The sequence below is a fragment of the Lepidochelys kempii genome, chromosome 2 (assembly GCF_965140265.1).
Source record: "Lepidochelys kempii isolate rLepKem1 chromosome 2, rLepKem1.hap2, whole genome shotgun sequence".
In the NCBI taxonomy this organism is placed as follows: domain Eukaryota; kingdom Metazoa; phylum Chordata; order Testudines; family Cheloniidae; genus Lepidochelys; species Lepidochelys kempii.
The window spans coordinates 58,596,786-58,620,269 of NC_133257.1; positions in this window are offsets into that span (position 1 = coordinate 58,596,786).

Genomic DNA, 23,484 nt, shown 5'->3' on the forward strand with positions numbered 1-23,484 from the left:
GTAACAGATATCCAAGCGTATTTGTGGATGAGTATATTAGGTAAGGATTGTCAAATACGCCAGTCTTCTTTAGATGATATTCCTGTTCAGAGATCATATTCTACAGGAAGGATTTGGATTTGGAAAACAATTTTCAGTAGGGGATTGAGGGCGGAATTGTATAACTAGAGCAGACAAAGAAGGGAGGAAAAATAAAAGGTTTTGTTGTTGTTGGGGGATTTTTTTGGATGTTCATCACAATAATGAGAGAGACAGGCTGGCAGCTGTGAGTGAACATGGAACAGCAGCTGCATCAAATGGAAATGGCCAAATGCTAGGCAGCAGTGTATCAGTGGGTGGTCAAGCAGCAAGTCAGCATGCCACAAGAGTGGCAAACGGGAACAACTAAAAGACATACAGCACAAAGATGTGTTAGGTAGAAGGCAGCACAGGTTCAGAGAGTGTGTGTGTGTGTGTGTGTGTGTGTGTGTGCATGCATCCACCCCCAACTCCCTCACCTCCCCCCCCCTTCCATGACTACTGTCAGCTGTCTCTCTGACTGTCTCTCATTGCTAGACTTACAGCCCACCAAGAGGAATTCCGGGCTGCAGGGCCAGGGCCATCTCTGGGGGCGCGGGGGAGGGGGGGCAGAAGTGACGAATGCATCACTTCTGGGACCGACTGCACCGGCCCGCGGGGCCCCCCTTTTGACTACCCTTTTAAACTGCCCAGGCCCCTGGGCAATTGCCCCCATTGCTCCCTTGACCAGCCCGTCGGCAGGCCTGTAGACCCGGGCAAACTTTTTGAACAAAACTTTTTTCATCAAAAAATACAGATTCAGCTACACTAACTTTGTGCTAATTTCACCAAATTGTTTCAGTTAAAATACACATACACACATCAATAAATTGAAATGTTTCCTTTTGATGTTTTCTAAAAGAAACATTTTGATGTTTTGAAATTTCAGTTCATTATATTTTTTATTTTAAAATATTTATTTATATTTCAACCACTTCTTAAATGTTTTATTTCAGGTCAGACAAAATCTTTACGTTCAACTCAAAACTATTTTTTTTGGTCAACTTTTCAGAATTGCCAGTGAATCAAAAATACCCGTTGTTCACGCAGCTCTGCTCATTTCTTCTCCCTGCCATCTCTCCAAAATTATAGAGCAGTCAAGATCATCGTACTTCAACATTTGAAAAATGTGCTAAGTGTTGCTAGTCTATTCTCCTTCCACATCAAGTTCAAACTTTGTCTTCATCTCATCCCCTCATAATACCCCCATTACATGCATCTCTTCCAACACATCATCCTTTTCTCTTCACTTCTACCTTTGCCTCCTTCATCCACTTCCAACTTTGTATCTTCTTTCATATCACCTTTTAGGCTTAAAACAGCCTTCCAATTCATGTTTTCCTTCCAAATGGTGTACCCTCCTCACTGCTCCCTCACTCCACAGGCCAATGCAGAGCGTGGCAGGGTCATGGGTCCACCCCTTCCTTAAACTCAGGGCCTACAATTGTGCAGGCGACACAAAGAGGGGGCTTCTTATATTTTCCTCTTTTAGAAAAAAAAGCCATGTAAGATTCTGGCACAGTCTGGCATGAAAAAATTGAAAATAACGTTACCCCAGAGCTAAAATTGTGACAGCCCATTTTCATCTCAAGTGAATTCTGCTTTTAAGATATTGACACTGTTATACGCCCCTGGGTCTGTGGGCATTATTTTACACACACACAGACACACACACACGATACATGTATAATGTCACACACACACACTACATAGAGCCCAGATCTTTAAAAATCGCACAGAACTCTCTAGAGACAAAAATGGATTTTTGTGGTCTGAATTTCATAACTGTAACAAAATAACACCCCCGTCTGATTATTTTTCAAAGGTGAATTTCATTCTTTTTTTTCATAAATGGCAGATCAGATTTTAATATTTAAAATATTCAGGTGCAAGCTCTGCAGTGGCTTTATGTATTTTGACTTTGTTTTCTCTATAAACCTAACATTGCACCCAATGTTAAGTGTTAACGGAAAACATTTTAACTTCTATTAAAAAAATCCCATTCTGATAGCTGCTTTTTCTTTAAAAAGAAGAACAATCAAGCTATTCAAGCCATCACTTTTTACTGCATTAACCAGTTCAAAATGTCTAGTTTCCTCAATATAATGTATGCCCGTTCTTATGGATAGGAAATTAACATAAATCACTTGCTCCATGGTACAGTTTTTTCTCAGATAATCACTTAACAGTATAACATGTGATAAAAATCTAACTTCTTTATATTCAGGTTTTCCCAGTTTCTGCACCCAATCATTTACAAATTTGTCATTCATAATGGTGTGAGATGTAATATAACTCTCTGTCCTTTAGATCTCTTGTTGTGAAAATGGAGTGACTGAAAAGAGAGAAATAATATGTGATAGCTGCATTTTGTGGCAGTAGCAGTTAAAAACCACATGAACACACATCACTGCCCCAAGCCTGTTCAAAGAAAAAAAGTGTGCTAGGCCAGATTTTGCCCTCACACCCAAGTAACAGCACTGACTTCCCTGAATTTTCTTCCGATTTACACCAGGAAAAGTGAGATCAGAATCAAGCCACTAGATTCCATTTCCCCATACAGGTATGTGATACTGTTCTTAGCTAAAACAGGGTGACATTTTTCAAACAAATAGTTTATTCTACAGAAAAAATGCAGCTTTGGGGGACCCAAAAGTATTCATGAATTTGGCATGAATAGTTTCGGCCATTCATTAAACAGCCAGAAGAGGAGAAGGTGGGGGGAGGCTGTGCTGTTGCTGTGTGCTGACCCTCCCCCCCATGCACACAAGATCCTCAACCCAGTGGTTAAGGCACTCAACTGGAATGTGGGAGACCCCGGTTAAATTTCCTCTCTGGAACAGACACAAAATGGACTTTGATTCACCAGAAATTCCTAAAAAATTCAGAATCAGTTTGACCCAAACCAATATTCAATTTTTCAGAACTGCCCCACCAAACTGAAAAATCAGCTTTGTGCCCAGTTCTGTTCCCAGCTAAGACTATCCAAAGGTTTTTAATCTCACTAACTGAAGCTGTTACTAGCCTGGCCCACATATTTATTCAGGGGTGCTTCTCCAGTCTAGATGTGGCTTATCTTGAAATACAAGAGATTCTTTTTCCGCATGCACCTGGATTCCCCTCTCATACACAAATTGGGAGTTATGCTGCTGAAGTCAGTGGAGTTGCACCAGTACAAAACTAATATGAATGAATGGAGAATTAGAGCATCGGCCTTCTGAGAGTCTTCCAATAAGCTTTAACTGTGTTTAAGTGAGGCCTATTGGAACTAGCTGCTTAGGGAGAAGAGGAGCCAAATTTTAAAGTAAAGCATGCACAAATATTTGCTTGACTCATGCATGCAAATAACACTTTCAAAATACCATTGCCTAACCAGCCAAGCAGATACAAAAATACTTGGGTTTGCATGTACACCTTTGGCATTTGTAGGTATGAATTAGGCATGTGTAAATATTTGTACATGGCTGACTTTGAAATCTGGTCCAAGGTTTGAGCTATTAGAACTATGCAACCAAATCACCAAGGGCCACATCTCCAGCCAGTGAAAAATCAATGTACCAACTGACAACAGCTGCGGAACTAGCCCCTTGTCTTTGCACGGTAATGGCTGGAAAATTGGGTGTGACCATAAGCAAGAGCTGAATAACACCTAAGTGACACAAAAAGAATATTTTTAAATTAAAGTTTCACTAGCAATGATTTCTATTCCAACTTCTTCACTTGAAATTAATTTTGTGATTCTTTTTTGTAAAACTCTGAGGGTTATTATTGCCTTGAAAATCTAACAAAGGTGTGACTTTAGTATTTATTCTTTATAAATGACTCTACTCTCCCTACCCCACCCCACCCCAGAGATGTGGCTGCAGCCCTCTCCCTTTTCTCTTCAGGGTTATGGTCATGAGCTCACCTATAAGGTCACCTGATGCCTCCACCCAAGGAAACCCCTATTAGTGCAAAGAACACAGAGGACTTGTTCCTTGGGAAAATATTTAGCACATAGTCTGCTACAGAGGAATGTCAGTCAGAGCACAAGAAATACAATAACTAACATAATTTCCAGAATAATGAAATAATAACCCAGACTTTATTAGATTTGGGGAACTCAGGATAGGGAACAATGGAAAAAGGAATCAGGATACTAAAAGACAAAAAAATATATAAATTCCACCTCTCCCTAATGTAGAGCCAATACAAACCACCTTGTGCTCCATCCCAACACCTGCTGAGACAAATAGTGAGCATAGGCTCAGTCTTTGATGGATAGTGCAGCGCTGAAGTCAGTGGCCAGCTTAACACAAAATAGCAAAATAAACAATGGTGTTCTTACAAAGTATCCACACCAAGGATGGTAAAATGGTTCTCTGGTCTGGATTACAATGTGCAGTTAAGCTGGCTCTGGGCAGCCTTTCCTCAGCCTCCTGACTTTCCTCAGCCTCCTGGATTTCTGGTCTCTGCTGAGATGACGCTTTTCAGTGTCCCAGAAATCCAAAAGGACTCAAAGTCTTTCCTTGGGTAGGAATGTGGAGAGTGGAAGGGTCCTCCCAGCAGTGATGCAGTAGTCCCCAAACTTTTTACCTTGTGCTCCCCCTTGCCCCTCTCTGTGCCTCCGCCCCCAGAGCCAGGGCTGGGAACAAGTCCACAGCTCCAGGAGTGGAGGACACAGACAGAGGCTGGTGCCACATCTGGGAGCGGGGACGGCAGCCGGGACCAGCAGCCAGGCTAGGGCCAGGAGCAGATCCGGGTGGTGCTCTCTTCCCCACCCCACCACCCCCATAGGGGTGGCCCCAGCCACGCTCCACAAATGTTCCTCCGTGCCCTTCTAGGGGACCTCTGCTCTAAACACAGCCAAAACTGAAAGTAAAATCAAACTTTTTGTCTCTGAGTTCTGGCTTATTATTGGTTCTGCCAGGGTTGCTGGCTAGTTCTATCTCTGGCCAGGATCCTACCTAATCTGGGAAATGGAGTCCTGAGCCTCTGCTACCACTGCTGCTGTATTCCAGGGGCAAGTCCCCTAGATGCTTAGTGTGGTATTTCAGGAGCACCCCCTCCAACGGAAGTGTTAATTTTGGCACTTTTGCGCAGTGTTCCAAACCTTTACACACCATGTCTCATTAATGTTTTCCTTTGTAACTAAATTGGATTACTGAAGTCTGCTCTGCATGGGCTAGACCAGGGGTAGGCAACTTTTGGCAGGCAAGCTGATTTTCAGTGGCACTCACACTGCCTGGGTCCTGGCCACCAGTTCGGGGGGATCTGCATTTTAATTTAATTTTAAATGAAGCTGCTTAAACATTTTAAAAACCTTATTTACTTTACATACAATAATAGTGTAATTATATATTATAGGCTTATAGAAAGAGACCTTCTAAAAATGTTAAAATGTATTACTGGCACACAAAACTTTACATTTGATCCTGCTTGCATCTCCAACTATTGCCCCATATCTCCCTTTTCCCTTGCATCTCTAAGATCACTGAAAGCACTGTCTAAAATGATTGGCTAGCATTCCTTTCCTCCAATTCCATTCTAAAACTGCTCCAATCCAGCTTCTGACTCTTACCCTCCATGGAAATCGCTCTTACCAAAATCTCTAATGACCTGTTCCTAACCAAAGCTCAGAACCAGTACTCCCTCCTCATCCTCCTCGACCTGTCAGCTGCTTTCGACATTGGCCATGCTCTTCTTCTTGAAATTTGTCCTCCCTTGGGCTTCTGTGATTCCGTCCTCGGCTAAATCTGCTGTCTCTCAAAATGATTCCTTCAGCGTGTCCTTCGGTGCGTCCTCTTCATTGCCTACCCCTCCAGCTCTGTGGGGGGGCGGGTTCCACTGGACTCTCTCCTTGGTCCCCTTCTCTTCACTCTCTACACCCTTTCTCTTGGTAATCTTATCTGGAAACACAAATTCAATTACAATCTAACTCTGGTCTGAGCTCTCATCATCTCACATCTCAATTATTGCATTATCCTTCTCTCTGGCCTTCACAAATGCAACCTTGCAACCTTCATATCCATTCAGAATGCTTCTGCAAATCTTATATTCCTCATCTGCTTCTTTGATCATCTCACTTCTCTCTTGGAATGCCTTCACTAACTCCCCCTTCCCTATTATATCAAACATGAACTATTTGCCTTCACTTTCAAGGCCCTTCATGGTCTAACCCCAACCTACCTATTATCTCTTGCCTTCAACTGACCAGTGATGCCAGACTCCATTTGTTGAATTTTTAAACATGTACTTTGTGCTTTCTCTCATGTTGTCCCATACATTTGGACACCTTCAGATCCCTTCTTAAAACTCTCCTTTTCCATGATGCTTATCGTGTTGACCAATATTATTTTGTTGTTTTCTTGTTCTCTGTCCCCCCCATCAGCCTATCTGTATCCATTTGTTATAACTTGCTTTATACTTATATTGTCAGCTGTATGGGTCAGGGACCATCTTTTTGTTCTGTGTTTGTATGACACTTAGCACAATGGGATCTTGGTCCACTGGGGCTCCAGGCATTATGGTAATATAAATAGTAAATAATGTTAAATTATGAGCTAACAACCCCTTGGTGATTCCTTCTGAGTGAGAGGGATGAATTGCTGATAAGGTCCATAAGTGTTTGTAGGGTATTTGGCAGGATTTGGAAAGTCACTTCTGTTTTAGGGGATTTTGTTTTAAATATGTGCATTGTAACATTTGGAAATGCCCCCGGAGCTTGGTATAGGCACCTTATATTTTAAAACAAAAAGGGAAGTGTTGAAATCAGAGTAGATCAGTATTATGTGGTTAAGGTGCTGGGCTCTATATTGCAGCATACTTGAACATTTTAAGACCAAACTTAAAGAAAAGTGTTCAGGGAATTTTTAAAATGGGACTGTGAGGCTGGCAAACCAGGTGCCAGCTCAGGTCAGAACCCCCAGATCAATTCACTTTTGTGTTAGTACAGATCAGTGGTCCCCACACAGTGGGGCACACACCACTTGGGCGTGCAGGGGAACATTCAGAGGGGCAAGACAGGGCCCTGGCCAGCCCCCATAGAGAGTAGGGAGGGAGCACCACCCAGCCTCGCTCTTCCCCCAGCCCCACTCCACTCCAGCCCCGCCCTCAGCCCCAGCCTCAGGTCCAGGCTTGGCCACTAGCTTCTGGCCCCACACCTGTCCACAGCTCTGCTCCCAACCGTGCCCCCCAGCCCCAACTGCAGCCCACCTCGCAGCCCCAGCTCAGGCTCCTGACCATGGCTCCCAGGGAGGTCCCGGACTAGGTAAAGGGGGAGCGGACAAAAAAAGTTTGGGGACCACTGGTATAGATCAAAGTGTTAAACGTATGTGTGTATTCAGATGTTTAAATTTCATGAAAACTAGTGGAATGTTACTTGTATTGTTTTCGCTTTTCTGTTCTTGTTATAATGTAATAGCAAAGATCTACATTGTAAATACCTCTGTAACTAAATAACTCATCAGGCATCAAAAAAGCCTTGGGAAATGCTAATGAAGGACTTAATTAGAAAAGGTGCTAATTCCAAAACTAATGGCCATTGTGGTGATGACCTGAGGTCAAAAGACTACGTTCATTCCTCAAACACCACCATCAGAGGAAAAGCCCACATGGGTAGTGACATTGTCAGCTTTGACATTGTCTTCTGTGAGAAGAAGATATAAATATGGATTCAGGGAAAGATCCTTCATCTCTAGATTGTTTGGATTCTTACAGGGCAGAATAACTGAATGAGAAGACAGAGATCCCCAGAGTTATTCTGGGTAACCCTGGAAGACTTTTGGGAAACTGTCAGTTTATCACACGACTGCCACCATTTGGCATTACAAACAGTGATTCACCTGTTATTATACTTTACCTGCTTTAATCTCTCAATAACTCTTTCTTTTTTTAAACTAATAAATCTTTAGTCAGTTTATTATAGAACTGGCTGTCAGCGTTGTTTTTGGTGTAAGATCTGGAATACCTATCGATCTGGAATAAGTGACTGTTCTCTTGGGGTTGGGAGCAACCTGATGTGATGTGATTTTTGGTTTAAGTGACCTTGTATCACAAAGTTCACTTTGTCTGGGTGGTAAGATAGACTGGAGAGGCTAAGGGGATTGTCTATGACTCTATGGTAGGACTGGTATAGTGAACCAGGAGTTCACATTTGTTACTGGCTTGGTGAAAACTATATAACTTCCACTGGTTTGGGGTGTCTGCCCTCGTTTTCTGACAATTGGCCCTGAAGTAGGCACTCTCAGTTGTGAGCCACTCCAGACAGTGTGACAGGCACACTGAGGAAAATACCTCCAGTTTTTAATGCTGTGGCTTAGACTCACTGATGAGTTTTCTGTTAGTAGCACAGACTTCTTCAAAATTACTGGATGCTACTTTAAGGATTATGATGTGTGTGGGGGGGAAGGACTTCAGAAAGAAAGTTTTACATAAGAAAATAAGTCATTATAAGGTATAGAAAGCTATATTTGAAATGATTCCTACATCTACACTCTCAGGGTAGTCACTGTTTTGTTAAATTTTCCCCACCAGAGAGCCATGTTACACTTTCCACTATTCATTAAAACAAAAATAAAAGATTTTTGCAATATTGTTAGACTATGGTAGTTGTGAGGGACCTTTTAAACAAAAAGTTAAATGTTATGTATCCTGTTGGCCGTGAACTTCAGGAAAAGTAAAAAGTGTGTGCATGTGTGTGTGTGTACACACTATATTTATATAAACAATGCTAGCAGGGGGTTAGTTTTGCTCTGTAAGAAAAATTATTTATGTGCACTTTATTTCTCCTGGTACTGCATATTATCTATATGATTTATTATACATATCACACACAATAAGAGTATAGCAATCGGAATATACTGTTGACTGCCTGATGAAGCCCTGGCTGGGATGATTTAGTTGGGGTTGGTCTTGCTTTGAGCAGGGGGTTGGAGTAGATGACCTCCTGAGGTCTTTTCCAACCCTGATATTCTATGGTTCTATGACAGAGGTGGGCAAACTACGGCCCGTGAGCCACACCCAACCCACAGGACTGTCCTGCCTGGCCCCTGAGCTCCCAGCCGGGGAGGCTAGCCCCCGTCCCGTCCCCCACTGTTCCCCTTCCCCCGCAGCCTCAGTGCACCATGGTGCTGGTGTAGTGTATGAAACTGCTCCATGTAGGAATGTGCTACTGGTAGCAGTTACGGAGAACAATTTACTACACTAAACACCATCGCAATGCTCTGGGCGGCTGGGCAACACGCTGGGCGGCACGGCTGTAGCACCGCCAGCCACCGGTGCTCTGTGCTGTGCGGTGAGGGGTCAGGGAGCAGGGATGGGGGGGTTGGATAGAGGGCAGGGGAGTTCGGGGTGGTAGTCAGGGAGCGGGGGTGTGGATGGGGTTGGGAAGGTCAGAGGGCGGGGAATGGGGGGTTGAATGAGGGCAGGGGACCCGGGGGGCAGTCAAGAAGGAGGAGAGGGGGGTTGGATGGGGCGGTGGGGGGCAGTCAGGGGCAGGGGTTCTGGGGGCGGTCAGGGGACAGGGTGCGGGGGTGGGGGTTGATGGGGCAGGAGTTCTGGGGGGGCCATCAGGGAACAGGGGGGGTTGTATGGGGCCAGAGTCCTGGGAGGGCGTCAGGGGGCAAGAAGCAAGGGGGGTGGATAGGGGGCGGAGGCACCGCCTCCCCTAACCGGCCCTCCATACAATTTCTGAAACCCAGTGTGGCTCTCAGGCCAAAAAATTTGCCCACCCCTGTTCTATGAGGATGGTGATGGCAATTGTGAAATGCTCAAATTGGAGCGGCTTTGAAAAAAGAAAATCTAATAATGATGGCGAATTTCAACTATTCCCGAATTGACTGGGTACATGGGGATGCAGAGATAAAATTTTTAGATACCATTAATGACTGCTTTTTGAAGCAGCTAGTCCTAGAACCCACAAAGAGAGAGGCGATCCTATGATGTATTCCTAAGTGGAGCACAGAATCTGGTCCAAGAAGTGAATATAGCTGAACCGAACTGTACCACGCCACAGAAAGACTAACCCAGGAACCAATCCCTGTAACAAACCCCATTGCCTACTCTCTGCCCATATCTACTCTAGGGACATCATCAGAGGACCCAACCACATCAGCCACACCATCAGAGGCTCGTTCACCTGCACATCTACCAATGTGATATATGCCATCATGTGCCAGCAATGCCCCTCTGCCATGTACATTGGCCAAACCGGACAGTCCCTACGTAAAAGAATAAATGGACACAAATCAGACATCAGGAATGGTAACACACAAAAGCCAGTAGGAGAACACTTCAACCTCTCTGGACATTCAATAACAGGTTTTAAAGTAGCCATACTTCAACAAAAAAACTTCAAAAACGGACTTCAAAGAGAAACTGCAGAGCTACAATTCATTTGCAAACTTAACACCATCAATTTGGGCTTGAATAGGGACTGGGAGTAGCTGGCTCTCTACAAAAGTATTTTTTCCTCTCTTGGTATTGACACCTCCTCCTCTGTTATTGGGAGCGGACCACATCCATTCTGATTGAATTGGCCTGGTCATCACTGGTTCTCCACTTGTAAGGTAACTCCCTTCTCTTCATGTGCCAGTGTATATATATGCTTGTATCTCCATGCATCTGAAGAAGTGTGTTTTTACCCACGAAAAGCTTATCCTCAAATAAATCTGTTAGTCTTTAACCCTAACCCTACCCCCTGATATTTGACACCATACAAGGCACTGAATTTAGCCATATGAAGTGGAAATCCATCAACTTCATGAAAAAACTCATTCAGTCATAGTGAATCATAGAATCATAGAATATCAGGGTTGGAAGGGACCTCAGGAGGTCATCTAGTCTGATCCCCTGCTCAAAGCAGGACCAATCCCCAATTTCTGCCCCAGAGTCCTAAATGGCCCCTCAAGGATTGAACTCACAACCCTCGGTTTAGCAGGCCAATGCTAGTGACCATAATATAATTAAATGTAATATCCTTGTAGGGTAGAAATACCAAAGAAACCCATCAGTAGCATTTAACTTCATAAAGGGAAACTACACAGAAACGAAAAAGCTACGCAAACTGAAATGAAAAGGATCAGTTACAAGAGTGAAATGTATGCAAGCTGCATGGAAAATATTTTAAAACACCATCACAGAGGGTCAAATTAAATACACACCCCAAATTAAAAAAAAAACAGTAAGAGGACACAAAAAAATGCCACTAGAGCTAAACAACAGAGTAAAAGAAGTACGTAGAGGCAAAAAGGCATCCTTTAAAAATTGGAAGTCAAATCCTACTGAGGGACATAGAAAGGGACATAAACTCTGGCAAGCCAAATGTAAAAATATAATTAGGCAGCCCAAATAAGAATTTGCAGAACAACTAGCAAAATGCACAAAAACTAAAATTATTTTTAAAGTATATTGGGAGCAGGAAGCCAGCCAAATAATCAATGAGGCCACTAGATGATGGAGGCACTAAATGAGCACTCAGAGAAGACAAAGCCATTGCAGAGTGTCATGTTGTATGGAGTGGCTCACAGCTGTGAGTGCCTACCTCAGGACAAACTGCCAGAAAACAGGACAGATGCCCCCCAAACTGGTGGTGTGTTCCATAATTAGATTTCACCAAGCCAGTAACAAATGTGGATAGAATCATAGAATACTAGGGTTGGAAGAGACCTCAGGAGGTCATCTAGTCCAATCCCGTGCTCAAAATAGGACCAACCCCAACTAAATCATCTCAACCAGGGCTTTGTCAAGCCAGGCTTTAAAAATCTCTAAGGATGGAGATTCTACCACCTCCCTAGGTAACCCATTCCAGTGCTTCACCACCCTCCTAGTGAAATAGCTTTTCCTAATATCCAACCTAGACCTTCCGCACTGCAACTTGAGACCATTGCTTCTTGTTCTGTCACTATACCAGTCTTACCATGAAATCACAGTCAGCCCCCTTAGATTCTCCAGTCTAACTTACCACCTTGACAAACTGAACTTTTTGATAAAAGGTAACTTAAACAAAAATCACATCACATCAGGTTGATCCCAGTTCCAAAAGACCAGTCTCTTACTCCAGATCAACTGGTTCTCTAGATCAGCGGTTCTCAAACTGTGGGTCAGGACCCCAAAGTGGGTCACAACCACTTTAAAGGGCTGGCTTAGATTTGCTGGGGCCAGTGGCTGAAGCCCAAGCCCCACTGCCTAGGGCCGAAGCCGAAGCCCAAGGGCTTCAGCCCTGGGTGGTGGGGCTCAGGTTGCAGGCCTTCTGCCTGGAGCTGGAGCCCTTGAGCTTCAGCTTTGCCCCCCCTGCCCAGAGCAGTGGGGCTCAGGTTTGACCCCCCACCAGGGGAAGTGGAGCTTGGGCAGGCTCAGGCTTCGGTTCCCCCTTCCTGGGGCCATGAAGTAATTTTTGTTGTCAGGAGGTGGTCACGGTGCAATGAAGTTTGAGAACCCCTGCCCTAGATCTTATGCCAAAGAACTCTGGTAGACAATTCTATAGTAAACTAACTAAAGGTTTATTCACTAAGAAAAGAAAGAGAGAGTTATTGAGAGATTAAAGCAGGTAAGATATATGCACAGGTGAGTCACAGTCTAGCATTCCAAATGGTAGCAGAGATGCAGTAATCTACCAGTTTCCCAAAAGTCTCAGGGCTAACCAGAATAACTCGGTGGATCTCTGTCTTCTCATTCAGTTATTCTTCCCTGTTAGAATCCAACCAGTCCAGAGGTGAAGGATCTTTCCTTGAATCCATACTAATAGCTTCTTCTCACAGAAAACAAGCTGACAGTGTCACTACCCACGTGGGCTTTTCCTTTGATGATGGAGAGCAAGGAATGCATTTGAGTCTTTGACCGCCAATCATTACATACAACGATCACTTGCTTTGAAATAAGCACTTTTTTGTTAAAGTTCTTCATTTGCATTTCACAAGACTTCTTTTTTGTTTGATGGCTTATTTAATGGGTTATTTAGTTACAGGGGCATAACAGTATAAATGTTTGCTATTACATCATAACAGGATACAGATAAGTGAAAACAATGCACGTAACATCCCATTAATTTTCATGAAGTTTAAACACCAAATATACTCTTATACATTTAACAATTACTTTCATCTGTACTAATACACAAGTGAATTGACCTGGAGCTTCAGCATGAGCTGGCACGTAGTCTGCCAGTGTCACGCAGAGATGTTAATTGATTTCTTTGTACAGGTCTTCACTGCAGTGCATGTGGGGGAGATCCCCACACCATTCTTCTTAGGTGACAAATCTGAAGAACTGTCCCAGATTGAGGTGTCAATAGAGGAGGTTTTGGAACAAATTGATAAATTAAACAGTGATATTTCCGGAGCTGGGCTTGGATATTCACTCAAGAACTCAAATGTGAAATTGCAGAACTACTAACTGTGGTATGTAATCTGTCCATAAAATCAGCTTCTGTACCAGATGACTGGAGGGTAGCTAAAGTAATGCCAATTTTTAAAAAGGCTCAAGGCAATCCTGGCAATTACAGGCCAGTAAGACTAACTTCAAATTGGTTGAAACTCTAGTAAAGAATTATCAGACACATAGAGAAACATGATATGTTCGGCAAGAGTCAACACAGCTTTTGTAAAGGGAAATCATGCCACCCAGGTGCCCATCAGAGTCATGAAGGGTTGTTGACTTGCTCTTGTTCTTCATCGACGTCACTTTTGCTATATGATTTTTTTTCCTATCAGGAAAAAAATTATTCATATAAATAGTCATTTGTAAGATTGGTGTTCGTAAAATCTGTGAGGTTCTCCCAGGGCCAGCTCCAGGCACCAGCTTTCCAAGGAGGTGCTTGGGGCGGCAGTTTGAATGGGGCTGCAGTCTGTGTCCCGTGGCGGCAATTCAGGGGCAGCTCTGCCATTTTTTCCGCCGCGGCAGCAATTCAGCGGCTGCTCCGCCGCTGTTGTGGCAGCAGCAATTCGGTGGTGGCGGCTGCTTGGGGGCAGCAAAGTTGCTAGAGCCGCCCCTGGGTTCTACTCTCCGTTGTCATTTATGAACCCAAACTTTTGCTTTTGATTCTAGCACCCAAATCCCATTAGCTCATGCTGAACTTGCATGTACTAGGCTGGGCACAAAATTTGGCCCTATGTTGTTATACTCCATTTAGTTTTTTCAAAATTGGTAGTAGAAAAGTTTATTATATCTTAGGTGTAAGATGGTTGCCTGACTGCCTTAATTCTGTAAGTTAAATTCTATATTACATTTCTGCCTGTGTTTGAAACTAAGAGGAGTCCGAAAAGTTACAATTGTAGCAGCAACACGATTAAAAATATTATCCACTTTAGATCTACTTAAAGCTGTCATATTCAGTAAACATAGTAGAAAAAGAACAGCTAAGAAATGTAAACGGTTCTGCAGTAAATTTATAGTAGTCCAAACAGCTACTTTGGATGAGGTCAGGTCAGTAGTGTGCAGTTTCCATTTAAGAGAGTCATCCAGACTTAACAGGAGATATTATACGCATATTGGATCCTTCAAAGAAGGCTAAAACGTAGTTGGCAGGCATTTTAAACAAATAGTAGATTGTCAGTTAATCCTTATAACTGCATGCTATATATTTATTGTAAACTAGGGATCACTCTAGTCATATTGTTTAAACTTTTTTGATATTAGTGTTTTTAAGAGCAGTAACACTGAAACTTATACTGTACAGTACATGTATTACTTATCTGAATAAACATCTGTGTCAATTTTTTGACAATGAAATATTCCACCACTTCAATTCCACTCTGAATAGTGGGTGGTCAAGCAAGCAGCTTGATGGTATTAATGCATTTGAAATTAAACTCTGGATAACAAATAGCATTAAACATGTGGAGCCAAATTCTGCCCTTCTGAATGTAAATCTGGAGTAACTTCACTGATTAAATGGAGTTACTCTGGATTTACACCAGTGCTATGAGAGTATAATGTAATCATGGGCTTCACATCAGTAAATGAAGATTTTGTTATTTACTTTCTCCCTTTCTAATAATCTCCACCACAAGGTATTCCTGAAAGATACCTCCCTCACTCTTATAAAATGAAAAAATGTGCTGTATATTCTCTTTTCACAAATGGACGATATGCATATTCTATTCTCTCCTCAGAGAAGGCAGAAGGTGTCCGGGCGGTGGAAATGATGTGTTTATGCTATGCAAAGTGGAACAAGAATTAGGGAACAGTGTAGAGATGAGCACCCCCCAGTTGGTGTGGTTCAGGGGTCACAGAAGCATTGAGGTGGGATGGGGCAGGGAATGCAGTGTGTGAGTTTATGGCACTGTAAGCCTTCCCTCCCTAATCTCCATGAAGAAGAAGATGTGTTTTAGCAGTCTCTGGAGCCTCAGGGCTGCAGAAGAGGTCATGGAACAGCTATTCCACACCCTGGGCCTCAGAAGTCAGTATTCCCAGCTTTCAGAAATGCTGGAGTTTGGCTTTGTTTTGGTTTTTTTTAAATGGACGCTAAGAACATCTTGGTGTATTCATGGGCTTTGATCATAAGGGGTTTTACTCTAGTCCACAGGGTTAAACTGTCTATAGAGGGTTTCACAAAGTTGTCTTCCTTTAGAGTACTGAACAGGGTCCATCTATTAAACTCAGTTGAGAGATCCATCGGATCATTTTTCTGCAGTTGCAAGAGGTCAGCAGACTTTGGTCTCTCCCGTCTCTTTCTCTGATGTCCTATAATGACCACTGGCTGTCTTTAAAATGCTTGATAATTTGAAGGATTTTCTAGCCATGTAAACTTCATCTTGCATTATCTTCATGAGTGAAAAGTGTGTGCTTTGAATTGTTTCCACATGAATTCCCTCCGTGAGCTGGTGATTAGTTGCCTCAGTTACTGAGTACAGATTTCAGAGTAATGGCCATGTTAGTCTGTATTCACAAGAAGAAAAGGAGTACTTGTGGCACCTTAGAGACTAACCAATTTATTTGAGCATAAGCTTTCGTGAGCTACAGCTCACTTCATCGGATGCATACTGTGGAAACTGCAGAAGACATTATATACACAGAGACCATGAAACAATACCTCCTCCCACCCCACTCTCCTGCAGGTAAATGCTCAAATAAATTGGTTAGTCTCTAAGGTGCCACAGGTACTCCTTTTCTAGTTACTGAGTAGTTGTCTTTTCATGCTCTGTTGATAAATATTCATACTCAGTAAATACCACCTCAGACTCTGTGTAGTCCTTCAGTGACACTAGTGTAGTGGGAAACCTAAACCCCATCAGTACTTGAACTCTTTCTTTCCTCTGAATCCAAAGTAAATAGAATGGCATTGAAAGAGATTGTTTGAAAGATTAGGTTACTCAATTAGAGGGATTTATTCTACCTTACTAGTTTCCCCATAAACATTTTCATTTGAATTTTCAAGGACAAGTTTCCATTATCATGGGGGCCAGCTCCACATACCACCACACATTTATTTCTATAGTTAAGTGTTGTATGTATATACCATACCTTAACAATTAAAATAGAAATCATTTTTGTTAAATTAATTGTTAATGGGGGCTGTAGACCTATGCAGTCTGATAAGGCCCTGAACATCTGAGGGTTCTCTACTCACATTATGCACCAGCCAAATCTTGGCTAATAAGAAGTGGTAGCTGGATGAGCTCTTGAATATACGCAGAGACTCACAAAACATAGGGCAGTCCCAGACCCATGTACATTGTACTGTTTGTGTAGCTGGGTCCAAACCCCAGATCCAAATACCCTTGATTTTGGGAGAATGTGGACTCTAGACCTGACCTTTGTAGCTGACTCTTACCATTTTAATAATTCAAAGCAATGCCTGGAACCAAAATTCCTTGATCTTTTGGAGAGTTTGACTCAGAACATCACTGCACAGACAGGTTAAGAGACATGTTCTGAAAAGGTCAGGTCACTGATTCAAAGAGATCTAGATAACTTGGTAATCTTGGTGCAAGCAAACAATATCATTTTAATATGGTGAAACATACATGTATATAGGTAGGAACAAAGAATGTAGGCTATACTTAAACAAGAGGTGGAACTCTATCTTGGGAATTAGTGAGTCTGAAAATCATTTGGGGATCGTGGTGGATAAACATCTTAGTGAGACAGTGTGTCCAAAAGAGCTAATGTGATCCTGGAATGCATAAACAGGGGAATCTGTAGTAGGAGTAGAGAGGTTATTTGACCTCTATATTTGCTCTGGGACAATGGGTGCTAGCATATCTAATCCAGTTCTGGTGCCAACAATTCAAGAAGGATATTGATAAATTGGTGAGGACTCAGAGAAGAGCCATGAGAATGGTTAAAGGAATAGAAAATATGCCTTATAATGATAGATCAAGGAATTTAATCTATTTAGTTTAGCAAAGAGAAGGTTAAGAGGAGACTTGATTGCAGTCTGTAAGTGCCTACTTGGGGAACAAATATTTTAACAATGGGCTCTTCAATTTAGCAGCAAAAGGTATAACATGATCCAATGGCTGGAAGTTTAAGACCAATTCAGATTGGAAATAAGGTGTCTATTTTAACAGTAAGAATAATTAACAGCTATTGGACATTTTACCCAGGATCGTGGGGGATTCTCTATCATGGACAATGTTTAAATCAAGATTGGGTGTTTTTCTAAAAGATCTGCTCTAGGAATTATTTTGGGGTAAGTTTTGTGGCCTGTGCTATACAGGAGGTCATACTAGATCAGGGGTTCTCAAACTGGGGGTTAGGACCCCTCAGGGGGTCACGAGGTTATTACATGGGGGGGTCACAAGATGTCAGCCTCTACCCCAAACCCCGCTTTGCCTCCAGCATTTATAATGATGTTAAATATATTAAAAGGTGTTTTTAATTTATAAGGGGTGGTCGCACTCGGAGGCATGCTGTGTGAAAGGGGTCACCAGTATAAAAGTTTGAGAACCACTGGACTAGATGATCACAGTGGTCCCTTCTGGCCTTAGAATCTATGAAATCTCCTGCATCAGCTAAAATTCATATTGGCACTTGGATATTTTTGTCTACAACTATAGCAGAGAGAAACCTACTACAGCAGTAACTGTATCTCCTTTTGTGTGTACAGTATCAAGTATACAGTTAACACTCAATAAATCATAGAATAATAATATGCATTTTATGCGGGAAGGAAAGATAGTTTTATGGTTAAGACATAGAACAAGGAGCCAGGAAACCTGATTCCTATTTCCAGTCCTACCACTGCCTTCCTGCATGAACTTGGCCAAATCATCTAACTTCTCTCTGCCTCCATTTCCCTATTTGTCAAAAGTGCATAATAATATTTTCCCATATCACATGAATGTTGCATGGATTAGTTAATGTCTGTAAAGTGCTTTGAGAACTTCAAATAGAATGTGCCATTGACACAGAAAGTATTTATTATAACTATTATTTATGCCATTCTTTATAAACTATCCCCATCCAACAGTCTTCCAATTGGGGGAAAAAGTCTCAAAAAATCATGGACTCAAATAAAATAATAATCTCAGTTTATTTCCACCTCATTTAGATTGCTTTGCATTGTTAAAAATTGCATAGCACTGCATAAAATTCAGAGAGTATAGTTCCTTAATATATTATAATAAATGAATCTGTTTATAGTGTACTTTCATGTTTAGAACATAAAACTAAAATTCTAAGAACCTGGCCTGTTAGTAAATGTTTTATAGAGCAGGGATGATAAACCCTTTAGCTTCTTGGAGTCATGAAAAAAAAATTTCATTTGTCAAGGTCTCAAGTATAGACTTGTTTGTTTGACTTCCGATGTTGAACTTGCCCCAAAAGTTTTCATCGACATAAGTACTAACCATACAAGTACTGTATTTACAAATAAAAATAAATGTATTTCTCCTATCATACTGTGATGAAGGAGCCAATCCACATGCCAGCAGGGAAATACCCCAAATAGCCAAACATCTCTGCACTCGATTGACAGGGCTGGGAGCATCTTCAGATGCTCCCCAAGGGTGCTAATCATCTGCAATAAGCTTCTTCCCAGAGGGATGAGTCATGTAGAGCTGAATAACTGGTGGTGAGGGAAGGGGGAGTTGGGAATCAAAGGAAGCTCAGGCACTCAGCCCACACTGTAGCTGAAACAAGGGTTTGTTTCTGGTACTTTGAAAACTACAAATGGAGAACACCTTAAGTATGGGTCTTAAAGTGGCAGTACTTTTTTGTGTTTTAATTGCTTTTAAAATACACTGTATCACACAGGTGCTTGAATTCAGCCTGGGACTACAGTATCATTGCTCCAATATTGCAATATACTGAAGATACTTGTACAATTTGCTCTCGGGGCTTTGATGAGACACTTTTTTAATAGTTTTTAAGTCACACAAGGAACATTTTTCAGAGTAACAGCCGTGTTAGTCTGTATTCGCAAACAGAAAAGGAGTGCTTGTGGCACCTTAGAGACTAACCAATTTATTAGAGCATAAGCTTTCGTGAGCTACAGCTCACTTCATCAGATGCATATCGTGGAAACTGCAGCAGACTTTATATATACACAGAGAATATGAAACAATACCTCCTCCCACCCCACTGTCCTGTTGGTAATAGCTTATCTAAAGTGATCATCAGGTGGGCCATTTCCAGCACAAATCCAGGTTTTCTCACCCTCCACCCCCCCACACAAATTCACTCTCCTGCTGGTGACAGCCCATCCAAAGTGACAACTCTTTACACAATGTGCATGACAATCAAGTTGGGCTATTTCCTGCACAAATCCAGGTTTTCTCATATCCCCCCCACCCCCATGCACACACAAACTCACTCTCCTGCTGGTAATAGCTCATCCAAACTGACCACTCTTCAAGTTTAAATCCAAGTTAAACCAGAACATCTGTGGGGGGGGGGGTAGGAAAAAACAAGAGGAAACAGGCTACCTTGCATAATGACTTAGCCACTCCCAGTCTCTATTTAAGCCTAAATTAATAGTATCCAATTTGCAAATGAATTCCAATTCAGCAGTTTCTCGCTGGAGTCTGGATTTGAAGTTTTTTTGTTTTAAGATAGCGACCTTCATGTCTGTGATTGCGTGACCAGAGAGATTGAAGTGTTCTCCGACTGGTTTATGAATGTTATAATTCTTGACATCTGATTTGTGTCCATTTATTCTTTTACGTAGAGACTGTCCAGTTTGACCAATGTACATGGCAGAGGGGCATTGCTGGCACATGATGGCATATATCACATTGGTGGATGTGCAGGTGAACGAGCCTCTGATAGTGTGGCTGATGTTATTAGGTCCTGTGATGGTGTCCCCTGAATAGATATGTGGGCACAATTGGCAACGGGCTTTGTTGCAAGGATAAGTTCCTGGGTTAGTGGTTCTGTTGTGTGGTATGTGATTGTTGGTGAGTATTTGCTTCAGGTTGCGGGGCTGTCTGTAGGCAAGGACTGGCCTGTCTCCCAAGATTTGTGAGAGTGTTGGGTCATCCTTCAGGATAGGTTGTAGATCCTTAATAATGCGTTGGAGGGGTTTTAGTTGGGGGCTGAAGGTGACGGCTAGTGGCGTTCTGTTATTTTCTTTGTTAGGCCTGTCCTGTAGTAGGTAACTTCTGGGAACTCTTCTGGCTCTATCAATCTGTTTCTTTACTTCTGCAGGTGGGTATTGTAGTTGTAAGAAAGCTTGACAGAGATCTTGTAGGTGTTTGTCTCTGTCTGAGGGGTTGGAGCAAATGCGGTTGTATCTCAGAGCTTGGCTGTAGACGATGGATCGTGTGGTGTGGTCAGGGTGAAAGCTGGAGGCATGCAGGTAGGAATAGCGGTCAGTAGGTTTCCGGTATAGGGTGGTGTTTATGTGACCATTGTTTATTAGCACTGTAGTGCCAAGGAAGTGGATCTCTTGTGTGGACTGGACCAGGCTGAGGTTGGTGGTGGGATGGAAATTGTTGAAATCATGGTGGAATTCCTCAAGGGCTTCTTTTCTATGGGTCCAGATGATGAAGATGTCATCAATATAGCGCAAGTAGAGTAGGGGCTTTAGGGGACGAGAGCTGAGGAAGCGTTGTTCTAAATCAGCCATAAAAATGTTGGCATACTGTGGGGCCATGCGGGTACCCATAGCAGTGCCGCTGATCTGAAGGTATACATTGTCCCCAAATGTGAAGTAGTTATGGGTAAGGACAAAGTCACAAAGTTCAGCCACCAGGTTAGCCGTGACATTATCGGGGATAGTGTTCTTGATGGCTTGTAGTCCATCTTTGTGTGGAATGTTGGTGTAGAGGGCTTCTACATCCATAGTGGCCAGGATGGTGTTATCAGGAAGATCACCGATGGATTGAAGTTTCCTCAGGAAGTCAGTGGTGTCTCGAAGGTAGCTGGGAGTGCTGGTAGCGTAGGAACATTGTCATCTATGCACGTGTCCATTTTTACATGTAATTAAACTCTGAAAAGGAAACTAAATAGGCGTTATATCAACACAACACTGAAACACAGAAATATGGCCAGCACGGGACTACTCACAGGCTTAAAGTTAAGCATGTGTATAACTGTTTCCATGAGTAGAACCATAGAAATGGAAAATATTTTATAGCTACGATAGGAGTCTATGATAGTCCATCTATCCAATGCCCTTGTAGGGAAGGGCAAACTTGGCAAATTATGTTTTGTGTTTGCAGAGTTTCACAAAGTAGCATGACCATCTTTTCCTATCCCTTAAACCCATTTAAAAAGGCAATTCAGGTTTTGTTTTGTATTCACCAAGTTCAAATCCTGTCCATGACCCTCCCCCTTTTTTTTGCCTCTTCCCTCTTTCCCCTCATAAAATGAAAGCTGTGATGTTACAAGTGGATGGCTTTGTATGGAAATATACTTTCTGTCGTGTTTCATTGGGGGTTTTTCTCCCTTCTCTTCTGATTCCTTTGCTGTAGGTGTTTTTCCATTCTGTCCACTCTGCTCCATTGTACGTCCTGTTTTTCTTGTGTTTTTAATCTCCTTTGCCCTTTTCCCTCCCCATCCTCCTCTCTGCAAGTTTCTCTTAAGGAGAACTCAAAACCAATAACGTCTGAGTTCAAGTCAAACTCGGACCAAGAAGGAGAAGATTTGCAATTAGATCAATCTACTGTACCCATCTCCTTTCCCCTGAAGTATATTCTACAATGTTTTGCCCAATGAGGTTTAAAAGAATTTCAACTATGCATCTACCACCAGTTCCCTTGCATAGCTCCATAGATCTTGCTGCTTATTTCCTATTATTCAGCCTTTTTTCATACTCCTTTACCTAATTTCATTTCATTATTACTAGTTGTACTCCCTAGGACCACCCTAAACTACCCAGGCAAAAAGCATGGCTGCTAAGACAAACTTTATGAGCCTTGCTACAAGTTCAGAGGGGAAGACAGCTGCAAGTGGAGGATGGTCATATAGAAGAACCGGTCTTTTTAGAAGCTAATCACCTGGCTGTCAAGTGAAGATCCAGTATTTGCCCCACTTCCATGGCATCTGTAACTTCTAGGATGGGCAAGCCATGGCCTGGAAGCTTCATACCTGAGAGCATGCCTCTCTTCCCTTTTGGCTGCTCCATAGTTGCAGCCAGTGAAGGCACCTGATCTGGCACTCCCTTCATTTAAAAAGGGTGGAGGCTGCTCTTTGGACTTTTTCTCCCAAGGACCCACAGATTTTTATTTCATTCCTCTTCCTCCTGGATCTTTCAGACACACTACAGGACCCTGTTCCTTTCTCAGGCATTTGAGGTCAGATTGAGAGGTAGAGAGTGACTGGAATTGTTGGAGCAAGGGAGTTAGTGGATTGTCAGCTGGCTGCTTGATTTTGTTACATGGATGGTAGTGGCTTTAAGATGCATTCTTATTATTTTTCAGTTATTGATATGAAATTGTATGTTAAAATGTATGACTTGCCTAGAGTTTTGCATAGGCAATTCTATCAATCTAAAGGAATAAGAAAAAAATAAATACATACAGCCCTGCTTGCTGCTTTCTTTGCTTCTTTGACATTTATGGTTCCAATCAGCAGGCATCACATTAAGTGCTCTGTCACATCGACCACCCCTGCCTCCACCATAGTCAGGAAGTTGATTCAGGGCATATGCCAGCAGAATTGGCATCATGCATCATTTACCATCTCTGCTGTAGAGTGTCCCACAGGGACCTTTGGCAGAGGCCAAAAGTAAGGCACTGCAGAAGTAGACCACAGCATGGCAATGACTGTTAAGTCTTTCTTCACTTGAACACTTATTCTACTATGAAAAGCTCCATGTTAAAAAAGAGACGTTTATTTGGAGCAAGGGAAAAACATATTCTGGTTCCTCATCTGTTTTCACAAATGCGTACATACTCTGGCAAAGATATCCCCTGTCAGTTTAAATGAAAACTGACTGAATGTTACATCGGTTTAAAATTAACTCCTACTGTCATTAGGATTTATTGTAAAGCAGCTGGTTTTTATTCTTATTTTTGAGGAGAACATATGGATTATGACAGATCCTGTTAAATATCTTTTGGA